Source organism: Mytilus galloprovincialis, chromosome 12 (assembly GCF_965363235.1).
Source record: "Mytilus galloprovincialis chromosome 12, xbMytGall1.hap1.1, whole genome shotgun sequence".
NCBI lineage: Eukaryota > Metazoa > Mollusca > Bivalvia > Mytilida > Mytilidae > Mytilus > Mytilus galloprovincialis.
Genome location: NC_134849.1, coordinates 19,411,600 through 19,423,819, shown reverse-complemented (window position 1 = coordinate 19,423,819; position 12,220 = coordinate 19,411,600). Strand labels below are relative to the sequence as shown.

The 12,220-nt window shown below is 31.7% G+C and overlaps 1 long non-coding RNA gene across 1 annotated transcript; it reads right to left on the bottom strand.

The window, feature by feature from the left end:
- Nucleotides 1-7,156: 7,156 nt before the first annotated feature.
- On the bottom strand, nucleotides 7,157-11,810 carry LOC143053533 (uncharacterized). Its single transcript, XR_012971392.1, has 3 exons — nucleotides 11,398-11,810; nucleotides 9,697-9,861; nucleotides 7,157-8,392 (listed from the first exon to the last, which is right to left on the bottom strand). It is a non-coding gene; the product is annotated as an uncharacterized LOC143053533 (long non-coding RNA).
- Nucleotides 11,811-12,220: the final 410 nt, after the last annotated feature.

Genomic DNA, 12,220 nt, shown 5'->3' with positions numbered 1-12,220 from the left:
TCAATGTATACAACATATATACCTCATGATGACGGAATACATTCGTGTAAGGAAATATTGGACGAAAGCAACATTTTAGAACCACCTACCGATTTAGTCCAGCTGCTTAATCTGGTTCTGAAATGCAACAATTTCAAATTATTTAACATTGTTTAATGTTGCACATTACCTACCGATAAACGGGACAGCGATGGGGACGAAAATTGCACCGTCTTACCCTAATATTTTCATGGGCAAATAAGAGAAACAAATTATTTCATCATCTTAATCAAAACCTCTGTCTTGGTTCCGTCTAATTGATGCTGTTGACATGGAATGAATTGAATCACAACAAAAATTGAATGATTTTATCAGACATGCAAACAACACCCGGCAGTCAATCAAAGGAGTAGCTCCGGTTAGTTTATGTGAAAGATGTTAACTGATTTAGTAATAGTAATTTAAAACGCTCCGATTCAAGGTAAAATATGAAAAATCTTTCAAATATGCCAAAAAATGTAATTTTTCAGAGGTTTTTGGTCAAAAATGAAAGTGGCCGCATCCGTGTTCATCCGTAAACTTCATATATGTTATGTATTATCATCAAACACAACTTACATTTCAATATAAAGAATGAACACGTCAAATGAGGCCACTTTCATTTAAGACGGAAACCGTCTAAAATTTAACTAAAATGCTAAAATTGTGAAGATTTCAGTAATTTAGCATGTCTAAAATATGTTAGTACCCGATATATGTGCATTGTGGTGTCAAATACAGCCCATACTTATGTAATAGAAGCATTCTACTTTCCCATAAATAACTTAAAGTTTACATTTTAATAATTATGTAAAACTGCTATATTTTGAGGCCAAAAAGGGGTCTTACTGGACCTACTCCTTTACATACGAAATGTCCGACTCTGAAATATCTTTCTCAGACACAACTACATCTATAAAGGACGGTGTCAAATCAACAGACCTCTACTGTAAACCTACAGATAAACGTCAGTTCTTCTTCCCCAAAAGTTGTCACATAAACCCTGTACAAAATATATGCCGTACAGACAAGCTCTCAAATGAGAGCGGAGTTGCTCCTTTGAGGAGGCCGTCACTAAAGGGTAACACTTACATCGCGGATTTTTTTTTAAATATAAGTTTATCTTTCCGTCATTTGTAATCTGAAAACTAATCATTTTATTGACTATCTAACCATACCTTTTTTATTTTCATTTGGATATTTTTTTACTGGCACGTAACATTTCGAACTACATTGTTCAGTGATATAATGTCTTTCTTGGAAATGGTATCAGGCAAGAAAGTTGAAGTAATTATTCCTGTGTTAGAAACGTAGGTTTTCTCACCACCTTCTGATTAAAATATATTTTCGTAGATTTAAATATTGAAATCTGTCCTACTAATAGTTTAATCCGAAAATGGAATCTCTCGACAGATATAGGTTTTTTCAAACATTATTTAATTGCGGTCGTTATATTGAATCTAGTGTTTGTCTGTTTATTGCTGACTGTGATGTGAGCCGCATGACATGTCATTTCAGTTTATCTTGGAAGGATTTTTCTATCAAATTTACGTTCCTCTTGATAAAAGTTCCTCATCTTTTCAAGGTCAAATAAAATACAAAATTTAAGAGCATACATGACACAAAATTTCGAAAGGTTTTTTTCCAAAAAGCTAATGTTATCTTTTCTTGGTCATATAACTGAGAAAAGAAAATGTTATTTGCATACACCAAATCACATCACTACAGTGTTAACTTCCTTCACCTGAGTAGGATTAATAATGTCTGGAAAACGAATAATTCTTTTCTGCCTGTAATTTGGAGTAACGCATAAGGTTTTGTTAAAATTTTTAAAACAACTGTGTGACATAAAACACAGATACAGAAGTGCGTTTCAAACGTTTGGTGGTTTACAAGTAGCACGACCTAGATGCATAACATAAATACCTTTTGTATGAGAACATTAACCAAAACACTTGGAATGTTAGATGGAACCTAAATCACTAACGATAATGACACAATGTCATACAAATGAATTGTATTCGATACTGTGCTCAGAAACATCACTTTATGTTGAATACAATGTGTTTGCTGCACTCATTTATGTGGCAATTTCTGTCTTAATGAGCGTGAATCTCAGTTTGAAAATACTTTTACTGCAACATAGTCAAGCAATGAATAAAAATACTGTTGTCACCGACACACAGATTACGAAAACTATGATCACACAGCGAACAAGTCAACTATCAGCCAGTCTTATAAATAATAAGTGACAAAGTTGGTAAGCCCGACTTTCATTTCTGGATATTAATTCACCAGAAATGCTTCAATCTAAAAATATGAGATCTATGCAACGATACATGAATCTAATCAGTTGGAAACCAAACAAATCGAAATTTAATTGTTAGGTTTGCATTGGTTTTACCATTGATTGGGTTGTCCAATACTCTATTGTTACATTTTCTGAGGTTTCTGAGGTTTCCTGCATGCAATTAATGTAGGAATTTTTGTTTTTGTTACTGAGTTTATTACAGTACAAATTCAAATGAGCCAGATGGCGAATTTTTTAACTAACTTTTCATTTTGAAGTAATGTCCTTTATGTTTTAACCCGCCTCGGAAATTTGAAACATTGGAGGTCCTGCGAGCACCTGTAATTTTAGTATTGGATTAAGAGAGTGCACATCTGACGGGTCACTCATTTTAAAGACAAGATAAATGGATAATGCCGACTTGTTTTCTCTTCCACCCCAATCGTCATTTTGTTTGAGACCCTTGGCACCTCTTTTTTCAAATTCTGTATGCACATTCTAACTTGTTCAGCTTTTTTATTTTGGTCTATTTATAGCTTTCTGGAGATTGACAATGAAACCGATGTCTTTTATTCTTAAATAATAATCTCATAAAAAATTTCGAAAATGTGTAAATATTTTTTTCCAGCTTTTCGCACACAATAGCGGTACCGTTTTGACACTATTTATGTGTTACGTCTAAATATTATTCGTAACACTTAATAGTGACTGAACAGGTTGAACAACTTCTTCTCTGATCTCGAGAAAAAGAAAAAGAACTTTGAACAGCATCAGACTATCTATAAATCGAATCTTATCATGCTCATTTCTGGGTAGTAGGGAAATGATACTGGAAGTAACAAGAAGACGAAATTTGTGTAAATGAAAAGAAAGCAAATCAAACCACGCTGCACTTCAACGAAAATTCATAATACACAAATTCCCGAATATAAATTTTATTGATTATAAAGACCTTCAACGATCAACAGAACGCAAAAGTGTACAGTAATTTTCGGAATTATATAAGTTTTTTTTATCATTGAGGGAGGGAATATTAGCTAAAAAAAACAATCGAAAAATGTGATATTTCATGAGCGAAGGTAATTTTCTTAATCTTTGAAATTATTAAAACGGAAATATGATCCAGGGTACCGTTTCACAAAGCCTTCGTAAGTCTACGTGTCATCGTAAGTCCATCGTAAATATATCGTAGGTTTTACAGCTGCTTCACAAAACCGTCGTAGGTTAAGATGATCGTAAATAATACGTAAATCGTGGCGTAACTTACTACAGCTATACCCAGTCGTATCTCCATCGTTACTTTTCTGCGTATATGAATTAAACCATCCATATCTAGTAAGATGGCAGAATGTTAGAAGACGAAGAAGAATATTCAATGTTCCTGTCATCGTTTTGACATTTTGTATTTGAAAATAACATTGGTAATAGATAGAACCAGATACAAACCTTAGTTACTTTTAACTCATCTTATTTCCTACTGGCTTCCGTCTAAGCAATTTAATAAATTCTATCACGTCCGCGTTCTGATATCTATTTATATCACTATAGGCACAGTGGTAATTGACAAAACGTTTTAAGAATAATGTTTTATTTCCACTATCATTATACAATTCTATCCACTTTATAAATTTCAGCATGTAACATGCTACCGTTAATTTGCAATGATCGAGACAGTATATAGATAAAAGAAAAATGACAACAAATACCGTTATCTGATAGCGTTATTTTCAATAACAAAAATTCTGAAACCTTTGAAATCATTTCTTTCACTGTGTTTTGTTAATTTATATAAACTTTAACGTGCGTTTTTTCTTGTGAGTTATAATTAAGGAATAATCAGTTATGTCTGCATTATTAAATAAGTCTCTTCTTTTTTTTATATCTTTCTGTAAGACTGTAATCCTTTAAACTAGTACTTATAAATACATATAAGTTAAAAAAAAATTGCAAGGGTTCCGCGGAACCAAGTGTATCGTCTATTTTTGCTGTAAGTCGCAGTCTCAACCAAAATAGGGGAAAAATACTTGTTTTCTCTAGAGCCTAGATACTTTCTTTTTGTTGTGAAGAAAGTTAACGTTCTGTTCAAGTTCTGTAACAATCTAGGATGGTTTATGAATCTAATAATTTTTTATAAACTTTAACTACAGACTGTATGGAATGCAAAATCGCTTTGCTCTTACTGTGCTTTAATGTGGATAAAGCACAGCAAATGTGTGCATCAACTTCCTCAGATATACTGCACAGTTCAAAAGTACTCGTAACTTCAGCATTTCAGGGGTGTAATTCCATAAAACTGAGAGAAAAAAAACACGAGTAATCGAGACTATGTTGATATGTTTTTCAATCGAAGGATGGAACATAAAATATAAAATGGATAAGGTTTACTAACAGAATAGAGAATAATGCCCCACCCCTACCCACCCTAAAAAGGAGAGAATATAAAAAAAAAATGGGCCAAAAACAGAGAATACAGAATAAAACGGTGCTAAAATGTATTAAAAAAAATGGATTAGGAAAAAAAAAGTAATTACAGGTTTAAATGATTAACGAAATAACTAAACTCTGAGTTTTCTGCATACCAAATTTATTATTGATTTTGACCTTTTCCTTATCAGAACTGGATCATTGATGTTAGACATGCAAAATATACTCATTCGTAAGCATCGGTTATTTCCTCCAAAATCACGATTTTTCACGACTTAACAAATCTTGACTTACAATTTCGTGCACTATGACAAAGTTAACCTCACATCACATCCTTCTCCTGCATATTGTGTTAGAAATTATTACAACAATGATAAAACAGTTCGTGATAGAGTTCAGACCGAAATAACCATTGACAACAAAAAGCTCCGAACTAGCAAAAAAAAAAAAAAGAAAACAACTTGTTATAAATTTCATACAATCAGAGCGCTATTCTCGATTGATCACTTACGCTTGTTGAAAATTTGGAACCAATGATGCAAAAAAAAAAAGAAACAGTTGAAGAACTATCTGACCAATATGGAACTAATACATAGTCGAATCAGTCGAAGGTCAACTTTGTCTGATGGAGTTGAAATCTTAGTTTCTTTATAATTTCAAAATTTATGGATAATTGATAGGAATTGCAGATCCATAACTTCTCTGTCGCCGGCACGATTCCTTCGTCTTCAGTTTCATTTTTGTAAGATGCATAATTCATTCCAAAATTTCCAACAACAATGTATTGCTAAGGTCTGAAAGACGAATGCTAGAGGACGGATGACATTGTTTTGGATTTTTGAAAAGGGGAGGACAGAAACAAGTTTTTACACAACGAATTTATGTTAAATATATTTAATATTCTCCAAAACAATTGATTGATAGGAATTTTTTTTCTATATTTTGTTGGACAGTTGTTGGACGTCGTAATTTTATTTCAATGAAATAAAGTATTTGAAAGCATCCTTCTCTGTGCAATATGTAATTAATCTCATTAGGCAGACCAATTTTCAGGAAACTTGCATACTTCGTAATTATGTTTTAAATTTTCATCTATAAAAAAAAACGAGCTTAAATTCTTTACTTGCATTAATAGTGATATAAAAACATCGTTATAATTCGCATTTGGCATATCAAACGTTATCAATCAACGGAACGAGTGGAAACAAGTGACATAATCTCTGATTGTTACAGGAATTTTCCAAAGGAAATGTTGGATTAAATCTTGTTTTATATCTAGCTAAACCTTCCACTTGTATGTCAGTAGTTCTGTTATGCTAAATAAATTTGAATCGCAATCCAAACAGAAATACTAGCTTATTTTGTTAAAAATTGAGGTACAGCGGTTAAAGTGTTTTGTAGATATACATCACAGGCAATCAAAACAACCGACTGAAATTAAATTAGATTGAGAAACATGCAAATACAAACGGTTTTGTCGTTGACAGTACATTTCGTATGTAGTATACACGTGCTCGCTAAAGTATAAATTAAGTATGATATATACACAAGGGTACACATAATGAAAAACCACCTTGAAAACTACTGGCATCCGATGGGCAACCCAAGACTAATATGAACAAGAGACACACAGTCAAAAACCCGACAACGGGATGATACAGACTGAGTCACGTCAGAAGTTAGACGACAAAAGTAAAACAAATAAATATTTATAACTTATCTTGTAAGTTTAATCCACCATTGTCTACATAAAAAAATGCATGTACCAAGTCAGAAATATGATAGCTGTTGTCCATTCGTTTGATATACATTGTAATTGAACTGTTGATTTTGGTTTTTGATTGGAGACTTTTTGTTTTGAATTTTCTGTTAAGAAAAATGAGTTGGTGGGACAATCTGTAAAAAAAGGTACTACACAGGCAAATTTCACTCACATCAATTTCACGTGAAATTTAATTCATGTGAATCTCACGTGAAATTCACATGAATTTCACCTCAAACGAGCTTATACGTGAAACTCACGTGAAATCCGTTTTTGTGAGTTTCATGTGAATCTCATGTGAAACTCATGTGAATTTCACATGAAAATCACGTATATTTTTTCATGTGAAATTCACATGAATTTTTAAAATAGAGTATTTCAAATAACATCTAAATTTTTAAATTTAATCAAAATCATGAAAAATATTAAAAAAAATTGTTGTAAATTTCATGTGAAATTCATGTGAAAAATTTCACATCAGATTCATGTGAATCTCAATTCACGTGAAATTCACATGCACATTTTCACGTGAGTTTCATGTATAAGCTCGATTGAGGTGAATCTCACGTGAAATTTTTCATGTGAATTTCATGTGAGATTCATGTGAAATTCATGTGAGTAAATTTTGCCTGTGTAGTATATTTGAGAATCTGTATCCCGCAACCTGGTGGACAAATGTACGTATATCTGATTATACAAAACATGAAAAAGAAATTATAAAATTTTAGAATACTTAAATAAGGTTCAACTTATACACTACAACACTTTAATATAAACACATCTGACTGCAAATAACTTACAGCTATGAAAAATAATTGCATGCATACACTTTTATATTATTAAAAAACTGAATTTATGTTATTTTAAAAATACTAAGTATTGATATCGATAAGACACATACAGGTATGTGTTTATTATGCGTTCGCTATGATACATGAATCAAAAGCTTAAGTTAAGTAGTTTTGGCTTCCGATATGAAAATATATAATGTAAAGTATTCTGTCAATGTAATATATCTGGTTAATTAAATAATATATATTTTTTCCCATATTTTTGTTCCATAGCTATCAAAGCATCTTTTTGTTTTTTATATAAAAAAACTTTTGAAAGAACAAAGGTATGACAAACTCTTTAAATCAAAATCAAAGAGTTATATAAATCTTTTAAACAGCTTCATTTAGATCTTCAAACGACCAATTGCTATCGTTATCAAGGTTTACAATTTTCTCACATTTGTAGTTTAAGCCTTTAAACAACTTGCACTAGAACAGAAACGTTTTCTTTCACACGTACCTTATGACATTAAACATTATTGTGAGAACACAAATATTGTTAAACAAGACAGATAAAAAATTTGAAAAAAAAACAAATAAATGAAGAAATGGAGTATAATACTGATAGATGAAACAATAAAAATGAAAAATATAAATGAAGACATACAACTAGAATGAAACATTTAACAGGTATAAAAAAAAGAAAAGTTTTACTACCAAATGCCAGACCAGGATAAAAGTCAAACAGTTTTCGGTGGGTGTGAGCCGAATGTATGTACCTATTACTGTATTACTATATTACTACACATGTATGACAATACTAAGTTTAAACTATATCCTGATTGTTTATTTCTACTACTTCATTAACAATGATTTCACTTTTTGGTTTAACTTTTGAAACTGCCAGTCGTCCTTCTGAATGCATTGTTTTGATAAAAACAACAATGTTGATAATATCCATCATAGAAGAAATAAAGAAAAACGAGCATGCCATAAGTGCCATAAAAAATCCTGATGATAAATTATCTTCATCTGGATAAAAGGCGTTTGGTTCATAGAAAGTAGGATCAAGCATGGAACGGTAATGTGTTGAATATTTGTTCATTGCATATGCCAAACAAAATCCTGCAAGATACAAATCGAGACAAATAACATGAACAATTTCTTAGTTTGTTTAAAGTATATACTACAGTTAACCTTTAATTCGGGTAAACTATTAAAATTTGTAAAAAATAATTTATGTTATTAAATTGAACATTGTTGTGTAATGCTGTGGTATATGTGATATTACTAGTTTGCTTGAAAAATAAATTCAGTTACATAAGTATTTGCATTCAAGTTCTTTTACTAGTTTAATCCACCTTTTTCAACGTTTGAATATGCCTGTACCATGTCAGGAATATGACAGTTCTTGTCCATTCGTTTTTGATGTGTTTTGTCATTTGATTTTGCCATGTGAATATGGACTTTCCGTTTAGATTTTTCTCTGAGTTCAGTATTTCTGTGAATTTACTTTTTACATGTTTAGTCTTTCTTTGTGCTATACAATCGTGCGATCACCCATGTTTTATGTTAGGTTTAGGTTGCACCTTTTAGTTTTCTGTGTTGTGTGTTTTGTGTTGTGTGTTGTGTGTTGTGTGTTGTGTGTTGTGTGTTGTGTGTTCGTATATTTTTGTTGTTTACCATGACCATGTCAGTTTGTTTTCGACTTTTGAGTTTAAATGTCTTCTTATAACTTTCGCCTCTTTTTTCCGAACCTTTATTTACTGTTTAATAGTGTTTTTCGTATTTATCTTTTTACGATATCCCTACCGTTCCGGAGTACTAGTGATCAACCAGAGTTTGTTGTTAGGTTGGGGTTGCACTCTTTATTTTGTTTGTTTTATGTTTTGTGTACTTTTGTTTGCCTTTTCGTCTATCTTTGTTTTTTGCCATGGCACTGTCGACTTATTCGTTTACACGGGGTTTTTTTTTTTTATATCTTTCGCCTCTCTTTATTAATTCAAGTTTCGGGATAGGATAAATAAAATTAAAAAAATGACCGGACATATTGTTCCCTAAACGAAAATTAACGACTGGGTGCTAAATATAGAAGAATTCAGAACCTCCTATCAAGATAATCGATCATTCTATATAAATAAACTCATCATAGATACCAGCATTGAAATTTTATATTTACGCCAGACGCGCGTTTCGTCTACAAAAGACAGTGACGTTCGAATAACAAAAATGTTAAAAAAGCCAAATATAGTACAAAGTTGAAGAGCATTGAGGACCAAACATTCCTAAAAGTTTTGCCAAATACAGGTAAGGTAATCCATTCCTGAGGTAGAAAAGCCTTAGTTTTTCAAAAATTCAAAGTTTGGTTAACAGTTAATTTTTTTTTATGAATTATGAATCAAAGTATTGCATTATGTTTTGTATGTTACCTGCAATAGTTGCCAATAGAGACGAGGTAATCCAGCAGGATATAACAAACATATCTTTTTTCTTCAGAACGGACATAAAAACGGCCACTAAAAGGACAGCAAATGAACCTGCTCCAGTTCCAATAGATGACAAAACCATTGTTCGAGGCAGTCGACGCCATTCATCTACATATCAATAGAAAAGCACAAACAAGTAAATACGATATGTATCTAGTGAACTTTACCTTGCAAATTAATGAAGTAACACTGTTTTAGTTATAACATATAATTTCATAAGTTTATCATTATCATTTGATTAAGCTTTTTACATATTTATTCAATGAAATGTTGTAAACGTTCACCCTGTTTTGTTCTAGACGACTTTCTGGTCTGAAATTTCACCGTTCAAACTAATAAAGTGGTAGTCCGCAGAATGCTCTATCACCATACGGGACACATTGTAATGATGAATAGCCAACCAGCCTTTACTAATTACACGCAATTCTGCATTCTTAAATAATCCGGAAGTAACCGAAATACAAACGTTTAAGTGTTCGGAGCAGCATGTCAATGCAAATACGTAAAATTTACGGTTTTTACGCGATTAAAACAAATCAGAGAGAGAGAGATAACAGAGAACGCTCTATTTATAATAAGGAGATAAAGTAAATAAAGGCAACAGTATACCGCTGTTCGCAATTCATAAAGCGATTGCGAAAAAAAAAAACAAATCCGGGATTACAAACTAAAACTGAGGGAAACACATCAAATATAACAGGACAACAACGACACAACAGAAAAACAACACTGAAATGAACAACACACACAGAAATGAACTATAATATAACAATGGCCATTTTCCTGACTTGGTACAGGACATTTTCAGAAAACAAATGGGGAGTTGAATCTGGTTTTGCGGCTAGCCAAACCTCGCTCCTTTATGGCAATGTTAAGTATAACATTAAAATGACAACATTACATAACAGGACTACAGTACAAATATATGCAAGAACATTAAGGACAAATAAATACAGAAATAAACATTTTGACATTTCGACATGCTAATACATGTAGTTATCAAAGATACCAGGCTTATAATTTAATACAGCATGAGTGCGTATCGTCTACATAAGACTCACCTGTGACGCTCAGATTAAAATAGTAAATAAAGCCAAACAGAACAAAGTTGAAGATCATTGGTGACCCAGAGTTAGATTGTCAATGAAACAATAATTTACCAGTATTCAAATGACGTAGATTTAGCACATATATATTGAAGGTTTTAACATTTTATGAAGTTATATCCATGGAATATCTATCCATTCCTTAGTTTATTAAAGAATTTAAAGTAAAAATAAAATTGTTTTTCAATTTAATCAAACATCACTGACATATTATTCCTAATTATCTATTTTCATGTAGATGTGATCATCATTTCTATGAATATTAATAAAATAAACTCATCATAGATACCAGGATTGAAATTTTATATTTACGCCAAACGCGCGTTTCGGCTACAAAAAGACTCATCAGTGACGCTCGAATAACAAAAATGTTAAAAGTGCCAAAGAAAAGTACGAAGTTGGAGACCATTGAGGACCGAAATTCGTAAACGTTTTGCCAAATACAGCTAAGGTAATCTATTCCTGAGGTAGAAAAGCCTTAGTATTTCAAAAATTCAAAATTTTGTTTACAGGAAATTTAAAAATGTTCTGTACCTACCCCGAAAATTGATCAACCGGTAAGCCTGAGAATAAACTGTATCCCCATTTCCTTTAAAAGCATCGTATCTACCCCAGATGGTCTGATAAGCATATAATTTGTACGTTTTACCGCCTGTCCCATAGTCTGTACCGCTGTCGTACAAATTCCACTTAACTGATTTAGAATAAGATCCACCAGACAATATAAGTGCCAATAATAGAAACAAGATTGAAACAATCATTAAAACATTCGCAAAAGTTAAAATCTTCAGTATCCCTTTAAATTTCTTAAGATTTGTAAAACACATCTTCGAACTTTTATTTAGTCAGAAAAAGTAAAGTACAGTGAGACTAACACTAAATTTGAGTAATCCCCCATAAATCCCTTTATTTTGTGAACAACGCTTGATTTGTTATATTGAGAAAAAATGAATTTGATAAGACACGATATATTTTGTATTTTTGTGAAACGTGCATCACATAGCTTTAATGCGGTGGAAAATTATTATTTGTATTTATATATGACAAACTGCCAAAAAATTTGAATAAACAATAAATTACTTTAAGCAGTTGATGTGATATGAGTGGTAAACATATAATTTTGTGAAGTCTTTAGTTTCATACCTTAGTTTCCTGGCGATGAAGGTATACTTCTCAAATCTATTCTTCTTCTTCTATTTTTAACGATACAAATTTATAAATAGAACTTTATGGATTAAAGTAAAATCTGATGGCTAATGAACCTACACGTTGCTGTAAACTTGAACGAATAATTTTCGCGACGTCAAACTTTGACATATTGGAATAATTGCGCGTAGTTGGACCGATTTTAATCATAAACT